The 23,970-nt window shown below is 35.9% G+C and overlaps 1 long non-coding RNA gene across 4 annotated transcripts in view; it reads left to right on the forward strand.

Moving 5' to 3' along the window:
* LOC106969292 (uncharacterized) overlaps nucleotides 1-23,970 on the forward strand; it is a 172,283-nt gene that overhangs the window by 72,717 nt on the left and 75,596 nt on the right. For all 4 annotated transcript variants that reach the window (XR_008299795.1, XR_008299797.1, XR_008299796.1 and 1 more), the window contains exon 7: nucleotides 5,387-5,519. This is a non-coding gene — a long non-coding RNA (uncharacterized LOC106969292). The remainder of the gene's footprint in view (nucleotides 1-5,386; nucleotides 5,520-23,970) is intronic.

Here is a 23,970-nt window from a genome sequence, read left to right on the forward strand (position 1 = left end):
TTTTTTTGCTGGGTCTCTCTCTGGTTTGGGAATCAAAGTCATGCTGGCTTCATAGAATGAGTCTGGGAGTTTTCCTTCCCTTTCGATTTTTTGGAACAGCTTGAGAAGGATAGGTATTATCTCTGCTTTAACTGTCTGGTAGAATTCCCCAGAGAAGCCATCTGGTCCTGGACTCATTTGTTGGGAGATTTTTGATGACTGATTCAATTTCATCGCTGGTTATGGGTCTGTTCAAATTTTCTATTTCCTCCTGTTTGAGTTTTGGAAGTGTGTGGGTGCTTAGGAATTTGTCCATTTTTTCCAGGTTGTCCAGTTTGTTGGCATATAATTTTTCATAGTATTCCCTGATAATTGCTTGTATTTCTGAGGGATTGGTTGTAATAATTCCATTTTCATTCATGATTTTATCTATTTGGGTCCTCTCCCTATTGTTTTTGAGAAGCCTGGCGACAGGTTTATCAATTTTGTTTATTTTTTCAAAAAAACACAACTCTTGGTTTCATTGATCTGCTCTACTATTTTTTTAGATTCTACATTATTTCTGCTCTGATCTTTATTATTTCTCTTCTTCTGCTGGGTTTGGGGTATCTTTGCTGTTCTGCTTCTATTTCCTTTAGGTGTGCTATTAGATTTTGTATTTGGGATTTTTCGTGCTTCTTGAGATAGGCCTGGATTGCAATGTATTTTCCTCTCAGGACTGTCTTCACTGTGTCCCAGTGTTTGGATTGTTGTATTTCATTTTCATTTGTTTCCATATATTTTTTAAATTTCTTCTCTAATTACCTGGTTGACCCATTCATTCTTTAGTAGGGTATTCTTTAACCTTCATGCTTTTGGAGGTTTTCTGGACTTTTTCCTGTGGTTGATTTCAAGCTTCATAGCATTGTGTTCTGAAAGTTTGCATGGTATGATTTCAATTTTGTTATACTTATGAAGGGCTGTTTTGTGACCCAGAATGTGATCTGCCTTGGAGAATGTTCTGTGTGCATTGGAGAAGAAAGTATATTCTGTTGCTTTAGGGTGCAGAGTTCTAAATATATCTGTCAAGACCATTTGATCCATTGTATCATTCAGGGCCCTCCTTTCTTTATTGATTCTGTGTCTAGATGATCTATCCATTGTTGTAAGTAGAGTATTAAAGTCCCCTGCAATTACCACATTCTTATCAATAAGGTTGCATATGTTTGTGCGTAATTGTTTTATATATTTGGGGGCCTCCGTATTTGGTGCATAGACATTTATAATTATTAGCTCTTCCTGATGTATAGACCCTGTAATAATTATATAATACCCTTCTTCATCTCTTGCTATAGCTTTTAATTTAAAGTCTAGTTTGTCTGATATAAGTATGGTTACTCCAGCTTTCTTTTGACATCCAGTAAAATGATAGATAGTTCTCCATCCCCTCACTTTCAATCTGAAGGTGTCCTCGGGTCTAAAATGAATCTCTTGTAGACAGCAAATGATGAGTCTTGTTTTTTTTAATCCATTCTGATGCCCCATGTCTTTTGGTTGGAGCGTTTAGTCCATTTACATTCATTGTTATTATTGAAGGATATGGGTTTAGAGTCATTGTGATATGTGTAGGTTTCATGCTTGTAGTGATGTCTCTGGTATTTTGTGGTCCTTGCAACATTTCACTTACAGAGTTCCCCTTAGGATCACTTGTAGGGCTGGTTTAGTTGTGATGAATTCCTTCAGTTTTTGTTTGTTTGGGAAAACCTTTATCTCTCCTTCTATTCTGAATGACAGACTTGCTGGATAAAGGATTCTTGGTTGCATATTTTTTCTGTTTATCACATTGAAGATTTCCTGTCATTCCTTTCCTGCCTGCCAAGTTTCAGTAGATAGATCTGCTACTACCCTTATGTGTCTCCCTTGGTATGTTAAGGCCCGTTTATCCCTATCTACTTTCAGAATTCTCTTTTTATCCTTGTATTTTGCCAGTTTCACTATGATATGTTGTGCAGAATATCTATGCAAGTTATGTCTGAAGAGAGTTCTCTGTGCCTCTTGGACTTCAATGCCTGTTTCCTTCCCCAGATCAGGGAAGTTCTCAGCTATGATTTGTTCAAGTATACCTTCAGCCCCTTTCTCTCTCTCTTCTTCTTCTGGAATTCCTATGATATGGATATTGTTCCATTTGATTGCACCACTCAGTTCTCTAATTCTCCCCTTGTACTCCTGGATTTTTTAATGTCTCTATTTCTCAGCTTCCTCTTTTTCTATATTTTTATCTTCTAATTCACCTATTCTCTCCTCTGCCTCTTCAATCCTGCTATGGCCACCTCCATTTTATTTAACACCTCATTTATAACATTTTTAAATTTCTCATAACTAGTTTTTAGTCGCTTGATCTCCGTACCAATAGATTCTCTGTTGTCCTCTATGCTTTTCTCAAGCCCAGCGATTAATTCAATGACTATTATTCTAAATTCTTTTTCCATTATATTGCTTAAATAAGTTTTGATCAATTCATTAGCTGTTGCTACTTTCTGTAGTTTCTTTTGAGGAGAATTCTTCCGTTTCATCATTTTGGCTAGTCCCTGCAGTAGCTCCATGCTGCAGGGCACTTCCCCTGTGCTGTCCAGAGAAACTTGTGTTGGTGGGTGGGGCCACAGTCAGACTGGTGTGTACTTTATCTTCCCCTCTCCCAGGGACAGGACTCACTGTGGAGGGGTGTGGCCTCTGTCTGGGCTGCTTGCACACTGCCAGGCTTGTGGTGCTGCTTTGGTGGGATCTGGCCAAGTGGTGGATCCTCAAGGTGCACAGGAGCGGGAGAGGCAGGCTTAGCTAGGTTTGCCATCCGTGGTCCCCTGCAGGAGGGGCCCTGCAGCACCAGGAGGGAGGCAAGCCGCTTCGGAGGGATGGATGCACAGAAGCACAGAGTTGTGCATTTGCATGGTGCAAGCAAATTCGGTGACAGGAACTTGTTCCCTTTGGAATTTCCGCTGGTGGATGGGAGAGAGAAATGGTGTTTGCCAGCACCTTTGTTCCCCTGCTGAGCTGAGCTCTGTCTTCCCGGGCTCAACAACTCCCTCCTGGTATCCTCTCACCCTCCCTGTGCTCTGAGAGCAGAGCTGTTGACTTTTAACATTCCAGATGTTAAGTCCCCCTGGCTGTCAGAACTCATGCAGTCTGGCCCCTCCACTTTTGCAAGCCAGACTTTGGGGGCTCTACCTTGCCTGCCAGGCTGCCTCTCTACCACCCTTGCTCCCTCCTGCCAGTCTGTGTAGCACGCACCGCGTCTGCCCTTCCTACCCTCTTCCATCGGCCTCTTGTCTACGCTTGGCTCCAGAGAGTCTGTTCTGCTAGTCTTCTGGCAGTTTTCTGGGTTATTTAGGCCAACGTGGGTGGAATCTATGTGATCAGCTGGACAAGGTGAGCCCAGCGTCCTCCTATGTGCCATCTTCCCTTATCTTCTATTCCTCAGCTCAATATTTATTTTTTTTGAGAGAGGGAGGGAGACAGAGTGATAGCGGGTGAGGGGCAGAAAGAAAGGGAGACACAGGATCCAAAGCAGGCTCCAGACTCTGGGATGTCAGCACAGAGCCCATCCCAGGGCTCGAACTCACAGACTGTGAGATCATAACCTGAGTGGAAGTCAGTTGCCCAACCAACTGAGCCACCCAGGCACCCCTAAGTGCCATTGTGTCATCAGTCACATGCTTCACAAAAGGAGATTACAATTAATTTCATTCAAAACATATATTTTTAGTTCTAAATTAAGCAGTATTGGGTTATTACAGATGACATCAAAGGCACCATGTCATCTCTAGCTTGTTGTATTTTATTTGTTTCCCCAAAAAACTGTGTCAAAATCCTAACCTCTGATACCTGTGAACATAACTTTATTTGGAAATAGGATCGTTGTAGTTGTAATCAAGTTAAGATGAGATCATACTTGATTAGGGTGGGCCCTAAATGCAATGACTAAAGTCCTTATAAGGAAACATAGATTTGAACACAAGACACAGAGACACAGGAGAGACAAGTACAATTCTATGTGAAGACAGAGGCAGAGATTGTAGTAATCCATCTACATGCCAAGGTACACCAAGGATTTTTGGCAACTACCAGAAGCAATGAAGAGACAAGGAAGGATTTTTCCATTGTTTTCAGAGGGGGCATAGGTCTGCAAACACTTTGATTCTGGACTTTGTAATTCTAGCTTCTAGAACTATGAGAAAGTAAATTTTTATTATTTTAAGCCACCAAATTTGCAGTGACTTATAATGGCAACAACAGTATTCTTATTTACCTTCTCAGATGACACCTGAAGACAAGATAGTTGCCAGAGATTTCCTCAGGGTTCATGTAGATTGAAGAAAAGAGCATTTGTTACTATGGCTTTCAAACAAGTAGCTGAATTCAGTCTGAAGTGGCCAAGTAGGCTCACAGACCCAACCCTGAACCAGTTGATATGTATTGGGAACTAAGTGTTATACCTTGCAGATCTGAGCCATGCATTCTGACTCCTGTATTAAGTATTAGGTGTATTAGGTGAAGGCCTACCCATCCACATGGACTGAGACAACCTAGTTTCCCAAAGGAACTTCATCAGCTGGCACCAAACCAGCAAGTATCTACCATAAGATCCTTGCCAGAGTGCTTTCATATTATGATGTCACCCTCTTTTCAGTCATTAGTACTTGCTTTATAGATCACTTAATTAAAATACTACACTACAATTAGTTGTTGTTGTTGCTGTTGTTATTGTTATTTTTTTTTCAACGTTTATTTATTTTTGGGACAGAGAGAGACAGAGCATGAACGGGGGAGGGGCAGAGAGAGAGGGAGACACAGAATCGGAAACAGGCTCCAGGCTCTGAGCCATCAGCCCATAGCCTGACGCGGGGCTCGAACTCAAGGACCGTGAGATCGTGACCTGGCTGAAGTCAGACGCTTAACCGACTGCGCCACCCAGGCGCCCCTGTTATTGTTATTTTTAATATGGTTTCTTTTCTAAGAAGAGAAATTCCTGGAGGTTAATGATGTGTTTTTAGTTTGTGGCCCAAAATGTATATAAGATTTTCTTGTTGGAATGTTGAATTTAATATTAAATTAATAAATAACAGTAAATTACAGTGTTATAGTGCTAATTATCTCACCATAATAGTAAAATTAGCCAAGAATACATCTAGAATAAATTCAGGTCCATTTGGTGCAACATAACCTCAGCTCTGTAACATTTTGTCTATAAGCTGTTCACCTACAGTACACATTTCCTTTCTGCAAAAGGAAATGACACATTTCATCCAATTAGCTTTTCATTAACCTACCACACCTTGAGTTATACTTAATTTCTGAACAATAGTAGCTAAGCAGTCATGTATGTTTCTAGTCCCTATTACTCTGTTTCTGACCTCTAATGTTTGTGTTTTAGATGCCTCAGGAAACAAATTTATTTTTCAAGACTTCTGAGGCAGTTGTATCGGTGCTATATAGCATTTAAATGACAACAAACTCTGTCCTCATTGATAACGGATGGCTGTTAGAAACACTTTTCTTCTCCTTAGGTATGTGAACTTGACATTTATCTAAATTGTTGGTTGACAAACAAGGAATGCATTTCTATGAGGAATGCCTCAGATCTGAAAAATAGACCAACACTAGTTGAATGAAAAAAGACTTAAAAAAGATTAAAGAAATCAATACTGACTCAGTGGAGAAATGAAAAATCAAGTTCCAGATCTATTTGAGTTATAGTCTCTCATTCACTGTAAAAGAAAATGTAAAGCGTGGTTTTTCTTTCACACATTAATCAATGCCATTAACAGTCTAATTTTTATAATAGTTATTTAAAATAAAATAAGAAAAATCCTTTTTTAACACATTAGTTGACTTTTTTATACTCTTTAATTTTAACCCAATTGTCTATTTACCTGCTTATCCAGAAGTGATGCTTTTGGAATACATAGGAGAAAGAAAACCAAATTTAAAAACTATTACATACCAGAATAATAATGAGGGATAATTTGGTTTAGTTTCCTGATATTTGGGATTATTGAATTGTTGAAATATTTTTATAAAATTAATTTTTATGTATGAATAAATGAACAAATAATTAGATAAGCACACTTATTAAAGTGTGAAGTGCTAAATTTAGTAACTATGAGTGACTTATTTTTTCCTGAACCAGACTTTTTTTCTTCTTCTTCCAAGTTATTTAAATTTCAGTTAGTTAACATACAGTGTAATATTAGTTTCAGGTGTACAATACAGTGATTCATTGCTTATATACAACACCTGGTGCTCATCACAAGGGCACTCTTTAATCCCCATTAGCTATTTCACTCATCCCCCCAATCACCCCCCACCCCCTCCAGTAACCCTGTTTGTTCTCTGTAGTTAAGAGTCTGTTTCTTGGTTTTCCTTTCTTTGTTCCCCACTATGTTTGTTTGTTTTGCTTCTTAAATTTCACATATGGGTGAAATCATATTATTTGTCTTCCTCTGACTGACTTACTTCACTTAGGATAATACTCCCTAGCTCCATCCACATTATTACAAATGGCAAGATTTCATTCTTTTTGATGCCTGAGTTATATTCCATTGTGTATGTATATCACATCTTGTTTATTCATTCATTGGTTGATAGGCATATTGACTCTTTTCATATTTTGGCTATTGTTGATAATGCTGCAATGAACATCAGAGTGTATGTATCCCTTCAAATTAGTATTTTTGTATCCTTTGGGTAAATGACCAGTAGAGCAGTTTCTGGATCATAGGGTAGTTCTATTTTTAACTTTTTGAGGAACCTCCATACTGTTTTCCAGACTGGCTGCACCAATTTGTATTCTTACCAACAGTGTAAGAGGGTCCCCCTTTCTCTGCATCCTCACCAACACCTGTTGTTTCCTGTGTTGTTAATTTTAGTCATTATGACTGGTGTGAGGTGGTATCTCATTGTGATTTTGATTTGCATTTCCCTGATGATGAGTGATGTTGAGCATCATTTCATGTATCTGTTGACCATCTGAATGTCTTCTTTGCACAATTGTCTATTCATGTGTTCTGCCCATTTCTTCACTGGGTTATTTGGTTTTTGGATGTTGGGTTTGAGAAGTTCTTTATATATTTTGGATACTAACCCTTGATAAGATAGGTCATTTGCAAATATCTTCTTCAATTCTGTAGGTTGCCTTTTAGTTTTGTTGATTGTTTCCCCTGGCTGTGCAGAAGCTTTTTATTTTGATATAGTCTCAATAGTTTATTTTGCTTTTGTTTCCCTTGCGTCAGGAGACATATCTAGTAAGAAGTTGCTACAGCCAATGTCAAAGAGGTTACTGCCTATGTCTTCCTATAGGATTTTAATGGTTTTATGTCTTGTATTTAGGTCTTTCATCCATTTTGAATTTATTTGTGTGTGGTGTAAGAAAGTGGTCTAGTTTCATTCTTTTGCATGTTACTGTCCAGTTTTCCCAACAGCATTTTTGAAGAGATTGCCATTTTTCCATTTGATATTCTTTCCTGCTTTGTTGAAGATTAATTGGCCATATAATTGTGAGTTCATTTGTAGGTTTCCTATTCTGTTCCATTGATCTATGTGTCTATATTTGTGCCAGTACCATATCCTCTTGATCACTATAGCTCTCTAATATTGAGGTCTGGAAGTGTGGGATTGTGATGCCTCCAGCCTTGCTTTTCTTTTTTAAGATTGCTTTGGCTATTGGGGTCTTTTGTGTGGTTCCACACAATTTTTTGGATTGTTTGTTCTAGCTCGGTGAAAAATGCTGGTGGTATTTTGATAGGGATTACTTTAAATGTGTAGATTGCTTTGGTAGTATAGACATTTAAATAATATTTGTTCTTCTAATTCATGAACATGGAATGTTTTTCTATTTTCTTGTATTATCTTCAGTTTCTTTCATCAGTGTTTTATAGTTTTCAGAGTACAGATCTTCAACCTTTTTGGTTAGGCTCATTCCTAGGTATCTTATGGTTTTGGTGTAATTGAAAATAGGATTGATTCCTCAGTTTCTCTTTCTGCTTCTGGTGCATTATTGGTGCATAGAAATGTGATAGATTTCTGTATGTTGATTTTGCATCCTGTGACTTTACTAAATTCGTGTATCGGTTCTAGCAATGTTTTGTGTGTGTGTGTAGCATCCTTCAGGTTTTCTACATAGAGTGTCATGTCATCTGCAAATAGTGACAGTTTGACTTCTTCTCTGCCAGTTTGAATGCATTTTATTCCTTTTTTGTTGTCTCATTGCTGTGGCTAGGACATCCAGTACTATGTTAAATAGTAGTGTTGAGAGTGGACATCCCTGTTTTGTTCTGGACTTTAGAAGAAAAGCTCTCAGTTTTTCTACATTGAGGATGCTATTAGCTGTGGGTTTCTCATATATGGTCTCATATATGTTGAGGTTTGTTTCCTCTAACCCTGCTTTTGTTGAGATTTTTTATTATGAATAACTGTCATACTTTGTCAAATGCTTTTTCTGCATCTGTTGCAAGTTCTTATCTTTCCTTTATTAATGTGGTGTAGCACGTTGATTGTTTTGCAAATATTGAACTACCCTTATAGCCCTGGAATAAATCCCACTTGATCACAGTGAGTGATCCTTTTAATGAACTGTTGGATTTGATTTGCTAGTATTTTCCTAAGAATTTTTGCGTACATGTTCATGAGGGATATTGGCCTGTAGTTTGCTTTTTTAATGGTGTCTTTGTCTGGTTTGGTATCCCTGTTTGATATCAGGGTAATACTGGCTTCATAGAATGAATTTGGAAGGTTTCCTTCCATTTCTATTTTTTGGAATAGTTTGAGAAGAATAGGTATTAACTTTTCTTTAAATGTTTGGTAGAATTTGTCTCTGAAGCCATCTGGCCCTGGACTTTTGTTTGTTGGGAGATTTTTTGTTACTGATTCAATTTCTTTGCTGGTTGTTGGTATGTTCAAGTTTTCTATGTCCTCTTGTTTCATTTTGAGTAGTTTATATGTTTCTAGAAATTTATCCATTTCTTCCATGTTGTCCAATTTGTTGGCATAAAGTTTTTGATAATATTTTCCTATAATTGTATTATTGTGTTGTTGGCTCTTATTTTTCCTCTTTTGTTGTGTTAAAATCATATTATATATATGGAATAAAATTAAAATCACTTCATTTTATGAACATGAATATAAGAGGCAGTTGATTCACCTTTCTGACATTTGCCAACAATGGTGTTTAATGAATATTTATTGACTTAGTTTCCCTTCCTTTTTTTTTAATGTTTATTTATTTTTGAGAGAGAGACACACAGAGACACAAGCTAGGAGAGGAAGAAAGAGAGGGAGACACAGAATCTGAGGCAGGATCCAGGCCCTGAGCTGTCAGCACATAGCCCGACGTGGGGCTCAAACTCACAAACCATGAGATCGTGACCTGAGCTGAAGTCAGACGCTCAACCGACTGAGCCACCCAGGTGCCCCTTAGCTTCCCTTCTTTTTTCTTCCTTCTCTCCTTCCCTCTTTCCTTACTCACTATCTATTTTTTTGGGCTAAAAAAAGATTATGGAAGCTTCCAATTATATATATATATATACATATATATATATATACATATATATATATGTATATATATATACATATATATATGTATATATATATATATATATGCCAACACTTATGTGTAAAGCAGTGTGTAATATGGGGGGAATATAGGGATAATAGTTTGAGTAATAAAATTGTATGCAACTTATACCTTAAAGCACATGGGGAACACACTAGATAGTAAAGGATCTTAAGTGGGAATCTAAAAATAAATGGTTGAAAAAGTTCATTTATCTTGCTGTTGAAGAGGGGAGGACATTGAGTTTACCTGAAAAACAGGAAAGTAAAATTAGATATGTTTAACACTTTTCTGAAAAGTTTTATTGATGAGTTATGGCATAACCATTTTTTTTTCTCTAGATCTAAAGTGATTTTCCTAGGGGTCTATTGTAATATCTGACTATTTGCAGACCTAACAGAAACAGTAGTAAAATAAAACAACTTATTACTTAAAGATAGGCATATAATTAGTAAATATCATTAATGAGAAATAAGTTGGCTAAACTAAGAATTTTATACTTAAAGAGCTGTTCTATAACATGAATCTCTTCAAGGGAAAAAAAATTAGTTTCCCCTCCCTCCTCCTTCCTCTTCCCATTCCCCTTTCTTTTTCTTTGAATTTCTATAGCTCTTCAGTTAATATTTACTGTAACTATTTACTTTAGCAGCCCCCTGAGGAAGGTCAAACTCCCAATGTGGCATTAAGTATAATTACTTTCTGACCAACCTCTATTCTTACCTGTCCTCAGGTATTCTCACCTTGTACTTCTCAAACAGGGGAAAAAAAAATACCATGAGAATGGGCATTTCTGAACCTGTAGAAATTCTTAGCAAAAGGCTGCAACTGCCCATTTGCTGTACTGTCTGGGAAACACGGAATGGTAGGAGTCATCTCTTTCCTCTACATAAACTGGCTTTCTTCTCTTAGTCATTTATTAACCTGATGACTGTCCAAGAGCAGAAACATTATAACCTTTGTGACAATGAGCAGTTAGCACTCTTTAAACCATAGTCATCCTTTTGGCAATGATAATTGGAGGGGAAAATTTTTTTCTTTTTTTTTTTTTTTTTTTTGGATTTTAAGAATCTACTTTATTGCAAATAGTAAGTGGTGTATTCAACTTTTCCAGCTTCTTGTTCTCTAGGTTTAACAGCCCCCCCCCCCCCCAACCCTTGCTTTTGCCTAACAGCCATCTTGGCAACTCCTCCCTGAAATCATTTCCTGTCATGACATTTTTAGAAACCAAAATAACAGCATTTACAATGTAACAGCTAAATATTCCCATAGAGTATCTGGATAAAACAAGCATTTTTGCACAGTAGTTTGGAACACACCATTGAGTATGTATTCAGACAGAACCTTTTCTGGGTGTTCACAGTTTCTGGCTAACCAATAGGCTGATTGCATCATTGTTTGTTGTTGCTCTGTAATCACATCTGGCACTCACAGCTGGCAACATTCTGGCTTCCAAAGTTTTCTCGTGTAGTATCTTGTTTTAATTTCAGAATACATATTTATTTGGTGATGGAGTGCTTTTAATAATAGTGGGTGGCTGTGTAACTCTCAGAAAAATGAAGCACAGATACGTGTAATATCACACGGAAGTATGAGACACAAATGGAATGTCATTTGGACAAATTCAATACATTTTGAATTCTTTGAATTTTTTAAGAATATGATCACTTATGCTTTTTATAATAGAATTATTTATTTAGCCTTTTACATCGTTAATTTTGCATTTTAAATTTAGTGCAGCATAAACTCAGAGTTGTGCTAGGAAAAATATTCAAAGTGTCTGCAGATAGTTAGTGTTCTTAAACCACGATGACAAAATCTCAAAAATAGATGTAGTCCCATCACAGTTAAATTGAATGACTCAGTGTCTGGACCACTTAGAAGGATTTTTGTTTTTATTTTTTTGTTTTTTTCTAGCTAGGGAAGAGGAGAGACTGTTCACTTTAGAATTTTGGAATCATGGATGGAGGATGTTTGTTTTGCTTTGTGTTAGAGATGACAGAGAATGCTATCACAGGGATTTGGTAAAAACTGACACCTCTTAAAATATGTAAAGTACAATTCAGGTCACTTGTTTTTCATGACATTTTATTTTCAAAAGTTACTCATTAGTCTAGAGCCACACCCAAGAGATCAGTTTACCCAACTTTCACATTTATAGGCAGAGTCGTGAGGCTCCTTTGTCTGTTTCCCTTTATAGAGGCTGGATAAGCCAGATACTCACTTTCCCAGATTCTCTCATATATAAAGGTGGACATTTGACCAACTTTTAGGCAACAATATATAAGGGATAATCGGCTGGATTATTTCAGGGAAAAAATTCCATTTGATTATTTAAAAGACAAAGTAGACATATAAAAATCTTATTTTTCAATGGGAGTGTGATACCTGGAACTTGGCAGCCATCTTGAGACTATGAGATGGCAAGACTAAGGATAGAAAGACAATAGAGTAGGAGGATGGAAAGAGTTTGGATCTTTGATAATTGGAACCAGCCACTATACCAAATTAGTATTTCTGTATCAATATCTTTTCCTCTTGCATGAGACAATTAATTCTTTATTTCTTAAGCCACTTTTGGTCAGTTTTCCTGTTACTCATATCTCTGTACACTCCTAATTATTACACCCTGAGAAATTAATTAATCTGCTTAAGTTTGTAAAAGAACATAGTAGCATAGTCTTGATTGGAATTTGGGTCTTCTAATTTCTTGTTTAATATCTTTTCCTTACTTCTACCCTGTTAGTCTCCACATGAACAAATGAGCTATTGTCTTGATTAAACCTGTTTTTAAATGTGTTGCTTCAGTACATTTTATTTGTCCTTTAGACTATTATCTGCATTTGCAATCCCTTTAGCTAAAGGAAATTTCACAAATCTTATAAACCATCTTTGCATAGATGGGCATGACAGAATAAGATCGGGATTATGGGATGATTCATTTCTATATTAAAAGTCTGGATTTGAGAAGAGGTAACTATTCTGAGTCACATTAATACTAAGAGAATTTGCAACATGCTTGCAAAGTTGGATGTATTTCAAAACTCAAATTCTTATCCTGAAGATTGTTTTAAGGAACAACTAGATAAAATTATATCAAAATGGAAAAATATGAGCAAATATTTAATGAAAATTTAAAAGTGTCCATTGGAAAAACATACATGATTTCCATGGCAATAGCAACAGAATAAAAATAATGAAGCTTGGAGAAGCAGAGAGATACAAATGTTAAATCATGATACCTTCCTGAGTCCCATAACCATGGTAGTATTATAGTATAGTTGCTTTATAGAAACATTTGATAAAATTAAATTAGAGGATTCTAAATGTATTGAATGTGTCGTGCAGTGTGCAAAATAGTTCACAGTGAACGTTATGCATGATTATTTTGTATTGTGTTTCGAAGGGAAGGAATAATGTTTCAACATAAGTTGCCATTTTTCACATAGGTAATCTATTCACTGAATTAGGAGACATTTCTTCTTCACACAATGTAGGAAATATAAAGGGGAAAAACTGGATTCAAAATTATTTCTCTGATAAAGTTACTTTGACAGGTCATCAGTAAATTCTTCTTTTATCCTTACCTTTGTTCCTTCTATTATGAAATAATAATATCTTTTGGATCCTTCTTCGAACCTGGACATGGAGAACGGTTGATCAATCATCTTTGGCATTTGGCCATTGGGCCTGAGAGATAGCCAGCATCAGTAGAGTGCCAGGAATGGTGACAAAGCAGATAGTTACTTGTGCTTAGACATAGCTCTCTACTATCTAAAGAAAAATAAACCTCCCATTCTCACAGTGACAAATGAAGGATCAAGCCTGCATAGTTCCAAGCCTTTACTTCTTGTATAGCGTGGAAATAACTCCATTCTGTCTCACCAATGCCCTGGAGTATGAGAGCAGGAGTTGGGGTTCTTGACTTTTTGCTTATGGCTGACAGCTGTCAGAGCTGCTATATTCAAGTGTCCCCCACAGTTGCCCTGTGCTGAGGCACAAAGTCTTCCTATGACTTCTCAATAATCCAGGTTTGCTACCTATCCTTGAAGTTCCTTTAGGCCTACCATGACTTTGCAGTTCTTTCTTTATTGGTACTATCTATTTTTTGTCAATGTATTTATAGTTAGAGTTAATGCCTAGGAACTATCCCATAATCCTAGTAATTACTATCTGTAAAATTAAGTAATTGAAATGTTTTCTCTTAATAGCTCTCTAATCATATCACTTTAAATCTCTCTTCCCATTCAATCACATCTGTAAACATCATCATGGTAATATAACTTAGAAGAATATACAGAAGTAAATCTCCATGATCTTGGGTTAGGAAATGATTTCTTAGATGCAACAGGAAAAGCACAAGTAATAAAAGACTATTAACTTGGGCTTCATCAAAATTAAAAAACTTTTGTGCACCAAAGGACGCCAGCAGGAAGGTGTAAAGACAGTCTGCAGACTGGGAAAAAAAATTGCAAATCATATATTTGAAAATAAATCCAGACTCTATAAAGAACTGTTACAACTCCATAATAAAATGACAATCCAATTTTAAAATGGGCAAAGGATAAGAATAGATATTTCTTTTAAAAAGATACAAATTACCAAAAAGTACAGGAAATGACGCCCAACATCTTTAGCCGTTAGGGAAATGGAAATCAAAACCACAATGAGATACTACATATTTACTACAATAGTTATAATGAAAAAGACAATAACAAGTGCTGTTAAAGATGTGGAGAAATTGGAATGCTCATTTATTGTTGGTAGGAATGTAAAATGGTACAGCCTCACTTTAGCAACTCCTCAGTGTTAAACATCGAGTCACCAAACGACCCAGAAATTCTATACCTAGGTATATATATACCCAAGAGAACTGAAAATATATGGCTAAAGAGAAACTTGTACATGGATGTTCACAGCAGTATTATTCATAATAGCCAAAAACTAGAAACCGCCTAAATGTTCATCAACTGATGAAGCGATAGACATAATGTTATATACCCATATCATGGAATATTATCTGGCCAAAAAAGGAATGAAGAACTGATGGATACTACAATTTGCATGAACTTCAAAGACATTATGCTGAGTGAAAGAAGTCAGTCACAAGAGACCACGTATTATAAGGTTACATCTATACAAAAAACACAGAATAAATAAATCTATTAGAGACAAAAAGTAGATTAGTGGTTGACTAGGGTTTTGTGGGACAGAGAGTGAGGATGAGAAGTGACTGCTAATGGGTGGAGGACTTCTTTTTGGGATGATAAAGATGTTTATAAGTTAGATTATGGTGATGGTTGCACAGTTTTGTAAAAAACTCTAAGTACCATTGAATTGTATACTTGAACACACTTCTACGGGTGAACTTTATGGTATAAATTATATCATAATAAAACCATTAAGAATAATTATGATATAATAGCATACAAACAATGACACTGGGTAAAACTTTATGATTTATCATATTCATTGTGGAGCAAAAAATGATTGGATTTAAATAAAAGCACTTAAAAAAAGCCAAAAAAAGCTCCATATTGAATTTTGGCATTTCCCAGATTTAGATGCTGTCACTAAGGCACCGGATGTCAGAACAAAGGACATTACCAGGAGGTTATGTAAAATAAGCACCTGGTGCAGGGAGGATGCTAATCTTAATTACAAGTGGTGCCTAAGCTGTTTTCCTTGATCAGGATTGGATGGAGAGATGAGAGGGATACCAATTGAGCCATTACGCTTTAAAGAAAATTTGGTTTATGTTGGTGGTAAAAAGATTAGAAAATCAGAGACCACAACCTCGGGTGCACACTTATTCTAGAGAAGTGCCTCTCATAGTATGAGCTGCAGTCAATTCCTATCAGCATTTTGAGGGAAGAGTACTCATTAAAAATGAAAATTTATCAATCCCACACTAGAACTATGAATCAATATCTCAGGAGGATGAGGGTGGCAAAAGATTGAAGCAATGTACAATTTTAATATTGTCACCATGTAATTCTTCCCACCTCCCCATTTTATTGAAGTATAATTAACAAATAAAAATTGTATATATTTAAGGATCATGAATTGGATTTGACATTTTGATATGCACATACATTGTGAAATAATTGCCACAATCAAGCTAATTAACATATCCATCACCTCCCATAGTTATCTAGGTGACTCTTTTTTTTGGTTTTGTTTTTGTTTTGAGAAAGATGGAGTGTGAGTGGGGGAGGGGCAAAGAGAGAGGGAGACAGAGGATCTGAAGTGGGCTCTGCACTGACAGCAGCAAGCCCAATGTGAGGCTGCAACTCACCAACCATGAGATCATGACCTGAGCTAAAGTTGGACACTTAACCGACTGAGCCACCCAGGGACCCCTGTCTAGGTTATCTTAAGCAACTAAATTTGAGAACACAGATACAGAGTAGAAAAACCCTATTGACTGAATTTTTATGATTTCTGTTCTACAAAGTTCCTAGAAAATAACAAAACTTATTTGTTTTTCTCAAGGCTTGTATTGTAATATTAAATGAAAATAGTTTAACTTATCTAAAATATCTAAATTAAAAAGTAGATAAATGGTTATGGCCCAAGATTATCTATGTTTGCACTATAAATTACCACTATAAAAATAGGTTATATATGATGGTTCCATATAGTTGAAAGAGGGTGTTTTGTACTTAATTTTGGTATGTTATGGATTAGTGTGGGAATTTACCATTTACAATAATATTTCCATTAGAAAAAGGTTTTCATGTTTATGATAATCTACTTAATGAATATGTAACTATTCATGAGTAAAAGATAATCTTTTGGGAAAAGAGCTGTCTAGAGTTTGTCTCTGTCTTTAGTAAAATGATCCCAAATTGGTTAGATAAACAAATAACAATAAACTAGGAAATTACCATGGATTTGCATTTTTAAGAAGTTGCTTGAAGTATTTACAGTTAATTTTGACTATTGGCCTTAGGTCCTACAAAAACAGCTAATTGTACTAATAGATAGTAGGTATTCATTATGTGCTGCTTCATCAAGTGAGATGACTTTTTAAAATTCCTGTTAGTAGTTGAAATTCATTTTTTAAAGTAGTGATTTATTTATTTTTCCTGTTTGATTTTATCAGCTAAGATTTGTAGTATAATATAGAACTAAAGTTTGAAAAATGATTAAAAAGAAGTGATATTGTACTACTCCACAATTAATATGTTTGTTTGAAAGAAAATCCATGGGAATCAATCTGCAGACAAGGACATTTGGAAAATCCAAAAATATTTATAGATAAGAAAACCTTTAGAATATGTTTTCTTTTTTTTTCTAATAAAGTATAATTAACATATAGTGTTATATTAGTTTCTGGTATACAATATAATTCAACAGTGCTGTACCTTACTCAGTGCTCATCATGAGAAGTGTACTCTTAATCCCCTTTATCTATTTCACCCATCCTCCCATGACCTCCCCTCTGGCAACCACCAGTATGTTTTTTGTATTTAAGAATTTCTTTTCATTTTTTTCATTTTTTTCTTTTTATGTTCATTTGTTTTGTTTCTTAAATTCCACATAGGCTGAAATCATGTGGTGTTTGTTGTTCTCTGTCTGACTCATTTCACTTAGCATTATATCCTCTAGGTCCATCCATGTCATTACCAATGGGCACATTTCATTATTTTTTATGGCTGAGTAATGTTCCATTGTGTGTGTGTGTGTGTGTGTGTGTGTGTGTGTGTGTGTATCACATATTCCTTATCCATTCATATATAGATGGATACTTGTGTTGTTTCCATAACTTGGCTATTATAAATAATGCTGCAGTACATATAAGGGTGCATGTATCCTTTCCAGGTTGTATTTTCATTTTCTTTGGATGAATACTCAGTAGTGGAATTACTGAATCATATGGTAATTCTGTTTTTAATTTTTGAAGAAACTCCAACTTTTCCACGGTGGCTACATCAATTTGCATTCCCACTGACAGTGCACAAGGGTGCCTTTTTCTCTTCATCCTTACCAACACTTGTTATTTCTTGTCTTTTTGATTCTAGCCATTCTGACAGGTGCAAAATGATAACTCATTTTGGTTTTGATTTGTATTTCCCTGATGGTAAGTGATGCTGATTATCTTTTCCTGTGTTTGTTGGCCATCTGTGTGTCTTCTTTGGAAAAATGTCTATTCAGGTCTGCCCATTTTTTAATAAGATTATTCATTTTTTTGATGTTGAGTTGTATGAGTTTTTTTATATGTATTTTAGATATTGACCTCTTCTCAGTTATATCATTTACAAATATCTTCTCCCATTCAGTAGGTAGCCTTGTCATTTTGTTAATTTCGTTCACTATGTGAAAGCTTTTTAGGTTGGTGTAGTCCCAACATTTTATTTTTATTTTTGTTTCCCCTGCTTGAGGAGACATATGGAGAAAAATGTTGCTACAGCTAATGTCAAATAAATTACTGCCTATGTTATCTTCCAGGAGTTTTATGGTTTCATGTCTCACATTTAGGTCTTTAACTCATTTTGACTTTATTTTTGTATATGGTATAAGAATGTGGTTCAGTTTCATGCTTTTGCATATAACTATCCAGTTTCCCCACCACCATTTGTTGAAGAGATTTTCTTTTCCCCATTGTATCTTCTTTCGTCCTTTGTCATAGATTAATTTATCATATAAGCCTGGGTTTATTTCTATGTTCTCTGTTTGTTCCATTGATCTATGTGTCTTTTTTTGTGTGTGTGCCAGTACCATACTGTTTTGCTTATTGTAGTTTTGTAGTATATCTTGATATCTGGGATTGTGATAGCTCTAACTTTGTTATTCTTTCTCATGGCTTTAGCTATTCAGGGTCTTTTATGGTTCCATACAAATTTTAGGATTATTTGTTCTAGTTCTATGAAAAATTCTGTTGGTATTTTGAAAGGGATTGCATTAAATGTGTAGATTGTTTAGGTAGTATGGACATTTCAATAATCTTTTCTTCCACTCTGTGAGCATGGAACATCTTTCCATTTATTAGTCTCATCTTAATTTTCTTTTTTTTTAAGTTTATATATTTATTTTGAGAGAGAGCAAGAGAGAAAGCAGAGGAGGGACAGAAAAACAGGGAGAGAGAGAATCCCAAGTAGGCCCCGTGCTGTCAGCACAGAGCCTGATGTGGACTCGATCTCAGGAACTGTGGGATCATGACCTAAGCCAAAATCAGAGCCAGATGCTTAACTGACTGAGCCACCCAGGTGCCTTTCAATTTCTTTCATCAATGTTTTATAGGTTTTGGGTACAGGTCTTTCACCTCCTTGGTTAAATTTATTTCTAGGTGTTTTATTCTGGTTCAATTGTAAATGGTATTCTTAATTATAAATGTGTTCTCTTAATTTCTCTTTCTGCTACTTTATTATTAGTGTATAGAAATGCAACAGATTTCTACATTTTTTTAAATCTTTTTTTTAATGCTTATTTATTTTTGAGAGAGAGACACAGTGTGAGAGTGGGGGAGGAGCAGAGAAAGAGGGAGACACAGAATCCAAAGCAGGCTCCAGGCTCTGTGCTGTTAGCACAGAGTTCTATGCAGGGCTCGAACTCACCAACAGCAAGATCATGAACTGAGCCAAGGTTAGATGCTTAACTGAATAAGCCACCCAGGTACCCCTGCTATAAACTTCTGTCATAGAACCACTGGTGCTGCATTACAAAGACTTTTGACCATTGTGTTTTCATTTTCATTTGTCTCCATGCATTTTTTAATTTCCTTTTTGGATTCTTTTTTTTTTTTGAGAGACAGAGAGAGAGAGAGCGAGCATGAGTTGGGGAGGGGCAGAGAAAGGAAGAGAGAGAGAATCCCAAGCAGGTTCCACACTGCCAGCACAGAGCCTGATGTGGGGCTCAAGCTCATGAGCCATGAGATTAATACTGGAGCTGAAATCAAGAACCAGACACTTAACTGACTGAGCCACCCAGACGCCCCTCCTTTTTGAATTCTTAATTGACTCATTCATAATTTAGTAGCACGTTATTTAGCCTGCATGTATTTATTTACTTTCCAGACTTTTTCTTGTGATTAATTTTCAGTTTCATACTATTGTGGTCAGAAAAGATGAATGATATGATTTCAATCTTTTCAAATTTATTGACACTTGTTTTGTAGCCTAACACGTGATCTATTCTGGAAAATGTTCTATGTGCACTTGTAAAGAATGTGTAATCTGCTGTTTTTTTGATGAAATGTTCTGAATATATCTTTTAGGTCTATCTAGTCTAATGTGTCACTCAAAGCCACTGTTGTCCTTGTTGATTTTCTCTCTGGATGATCTATCCATTGATGTAAGTGGGGTATTAAAGTTCACTACTATTTGTGTATTGCTGTCAATTTCTTCTTTTATGTCCGTTAATAGGTGCTTTATGTATTTTAGGTGCTCCCATGTTGGATGCATAGATTTTTATAATTGTTATATCCTCTTGTTGGATTATTCCTTTTATCATTATGTAGTGTCCTTTTTGTCTCTTGTTACAGTCTTTGTTTTAAAGTCTATTTTGTCTGACATTAGTATTGCTACCCCAACTTTCTTTTTGCTTCCATTTGCACAGTGTATGTTTTTCCATCCCTTCACTTTCAAGCTGTGTGTGTCTTTAGGTCTGAAATAAGTCTCTTGTAGGCAGTATATAGATGGGTATGGGTTATTAATCCATTCAGTCATCCTATGTCTTTTGATTGGAGCATTTAGTCTATTTACATTTGAAGTAATTAGCAATAGGTATGCATTTATTGCCATTTTGTTCTTTGTTTTATGATTGTTTTTATAGTTTTCTTTTCCTTTCTTCTTCTCTTGTTCTCTTCCCTTGTGGTTTAATGGCGTTTTAAATAGTGTTCAGCTGATTTTCTGAATACAAAATTAACAAAGAAATTCAATATTGAAGAAGCTCAGTAGAGGGGCGCCTGGGTGGCTCAGTCGATTGAGCACCCAGCTTTGGCCCAGGTCATGATCTGTCAGTTCACAAGTTTGAGCCCTGCATTGGGCTCTGTGCTGACAGCTCAGAGCCTGGAGTCTCCTTCAGATTCTCTCTCTCTTTCTCTCTCTCTCTCTCTCTGCCTTTCCCCCACTCCTCTCTCTCTCTCAAAAATAAATTTAAAAAAACATTAAAAAAAGTTCAGTAGAGTTTGTATGTAATAGGACAACCTTGTATAAATGCAATATAGAAAATGGTATAACTCAAAAGAGCAACAAGCTAAGACAGGGAGAGTGGGGAGTAGTGTAGAGAGAGGTAGAGAAAGTATAAGATGCCTAGGAAAAAAACTGTCACAAAAACTTTTCCTTTCTTCATGCATGAAATTATGAAACTTTATTTAAAGTCATAGAAGAAATGATTTAAACATTTGCAGAGACATACCATGTTCATAAATAGGAAGACTTCTAAAAGTATTAAATCTCTCCAATTTATCTAAAACTTCAATGCTATCCCAATCAAAATTCCTAGAGGGCTTTTAAAATAATTTTAGAAAACTGTAGTAAAGTGTAGCAAAGCAGTTATGTATATTACAGAAGTACTTCTGTATGTGTACATAGGTACCCATTGCTTAGAATAGTAAAAAATGAGAAACAACCTATTGTTCACTGGTTATTGAATGGATAAGTTAACTGTAGGTTATTATTATTTGACAATTAAAATGAAGCACTTACATCAATCTGTATGTGTCAATATGAATAGATTTGAAAAAAATATTCAATAAAAAAGCAAATTACTAAAAGTTATGTATATATGATATAAAATATGTGGAACTTCAAAACCAAAATAGTACTGTATATTAATTTATGCATACACATGTAGTAAAATTATGCAGTCTTACATATAATTGATTCCTCAAAACTTCAGAACCTCTTTCCTCTGTGGAAACAGGAGAGGGAAGGCATGTGGGTGGGATTAGAACTTTAACTGTATTTGGAATACTTTATTAACAGAATAAATAAATATAAAGCAAATATGGACTAATATTAACATCTGATAGGAGTAGCAAAAAATTAGCTTTTGTTATATTTGAAATATTTCAAACAACAAAAACAATAAAAATTGATTTGTAGAATTTTCAATACTGATAAACTCTTAAATGAGGTGACATAAAGCCTCATATTTAATTTAGATCCTTTCATCAATATTTGTCATACCTAAAAGCTGGACAGATGGCAAATATAATATTCTTTCTATTTGACAGATGGATGAACTGGAAGGTTTAATTACTTTCTCCTAGTTACATAATAAGTAGCTCTGGAAATGAAACATTTTGGTCAATAACTTTGGGGTTTGGCTACCACACAGAATGTGAGAACACAATGCTTAGCCTTTATAGTTTCTACTATGAGACAACATAACATATTTACATATATGTTCTATTGCCTACTTAAAACAGGAGCCCTATATCTTCATGTGTAATCAGTCACTGTAGAACAGGAAAATACATTCTTAGAATTCTAGTTTTTCTCATGATTGCTATTGTAAATAAGCCTTTCCATTCTGACATATTTCAAATAAATGTAATTTATTAATCATTTCTATAAAGTTAGAGCTTTTGACATTAAAAAAAAAGCCAAGAATAAATCATGTCTCTTGGCAGAGAATTTGATTTTCCTAGTCCAGAAATGGGTCTTTAGGGCAAGAGTGTCTGGATTATATTCAGGAGACATAAGTTTTCTTCCCAAGTCTTACACTGGCTAACTCTGGCCTGTATCAACTTTCTGAATCTTCCAGGATCTGCAAAAGATTATGGAAGAAAGATATATCAGGTTGAGAGAACAACATTAATCTTAAAATATATTACTTGTTTGGAGCAGGGCAAAAAGCCTGTTGGAGCTGGAAGGGCATGTTTATGGAAGACAAAAGTAGGAAATGAGACTGGGGAGGCCTTGGATTATACTCTGCAGCAATTGAAGATTTTTGAGTAACGGTGCAATGTTATCTTCATTATGCTTTCCTTGGGAATATTGTCATTGAGTAATGGCAAGCAGCATATGAAGAAACCATACACTATCAGGTCATCAAATAGAGATTTATTTTGCCTACAAAACACGAAATCAGGAGGTGGGAAGACCAAAGCGGTTCAGCATCTCCAGACAGTCATCAAAAACTGATTCCTTCTGGCTTCCTATTTCACCAGTCTTAGCTTGAGATTTTTGTCCTTGCTCTCTCAGGATGGTTGTTCCATGTCTAGGAAGAGAGAAAAGGAAAACTCAAAAGGTGAAAAGTTTGTTCCAACTGAACAGTAATGTAATGGCTTTGATGCAGGTTCCATCTAGTAGACTTAGGCTTACATCTCATTAGCCAGAAGTGAATCACAGGAAGTCTGGGACTGTCTGTGTTTTGTGTTTGTGTGTGTGTTTATAATTTATGTACAATAAACTGCATGCATATAAAGTGTACAGTTGTGTGCAATATTAAATCATTACCATAATTAAGATACCAAGTATTGTTAGAAGGTGAATATTTTAAAATGGAAACTTTGTCACCTATCTAGATCAAGATCTAGATAGATCTTGTAGCAAGAGAAAGATGGAAAAATAGGTGTTGAGAGGCAACTAGTGATAGCTGCCAGAATTTCAAGATTCATACATTCTCCCAAGGGTACCCCTCCAAGTAGCCCTCCTGGTTCAGTTTGGTAGGCCCCAGGAGGGCTTGTAGGGAGACAGCCAGCACAGGAGTTTGCCTTGGGGTCTATTCTGGCCTACATCTGCCTTGGCTGGTAGGATGACTTAGAGGTGAGTGTGATTTTTAGAGTCAGACCAGGGTTAACATCCAGCTCCTTTTACTAACTCATTGTGTGGTTTTAAATGATTTATTTCAGTGAATATTTATTGAGCACCAACTATGTACCAGGTACTCTGCCATTCCTTGGACATACAGCAGTAAAGGGCAAACACAGTCCATCCCTTCACAGAACTTAACTTTCTGGTGGCAACTGAGCCTTTTCTATAAAAAAGAATTGTGGGAAGGACATGTAAATGCTAGTTAAATGGTAATTGTTCAGAAGCTGTCCTAGATTTGAATTCATTCTCCTGAAACTAGTACTTACATTTGGAGCTTGGATCTCTCCACTAGAAGTTCTGCTTGCTTGATTTTGGATTAATCCCAGGAGTTCTGGGCTTTTTTTGGAGCTAATTAAGGCCAGCTAAACTGTGACCCTAAACCTCATTGGGTTAAGAGCACATGACCTAGTTTCTTCCCTCTGGGGGAAGATAGTTCTCAAATATCTTTTTGGAATCTAAGAAATTCCCTGCCTCTGAAAATCCTTCTGTTTTGAAGCTATTCAAGGACTCGAGCTCATTTCTTCCATTCCTCCCTGGTGACTCCTCTGAGGATAACTCTGGTTTCTTTTTCCAGCAGCAGAAACCTGGGAATAATCCTAGCACTCTAGAGATTGGACCACCTGAGAAAGCTGGAATTTATCCTCA

This window comes from Acinonyx jubatus, chromosome A1 (assembly GCF_027475565.1).
Source record: "Acinonyx jubatus isolate Ajub_Pintada_27869175 chromosome A1, VMU_Ajub_asm_v1.0, whole genome shotgun sequence".
Taxonomy (NCBI): domain Eukaryota; kingdom Metazoa; phylum Chordata; class Mammalia; order Carnivora; family Felidae; genus Acinonyx; species Acinonyx jubatus.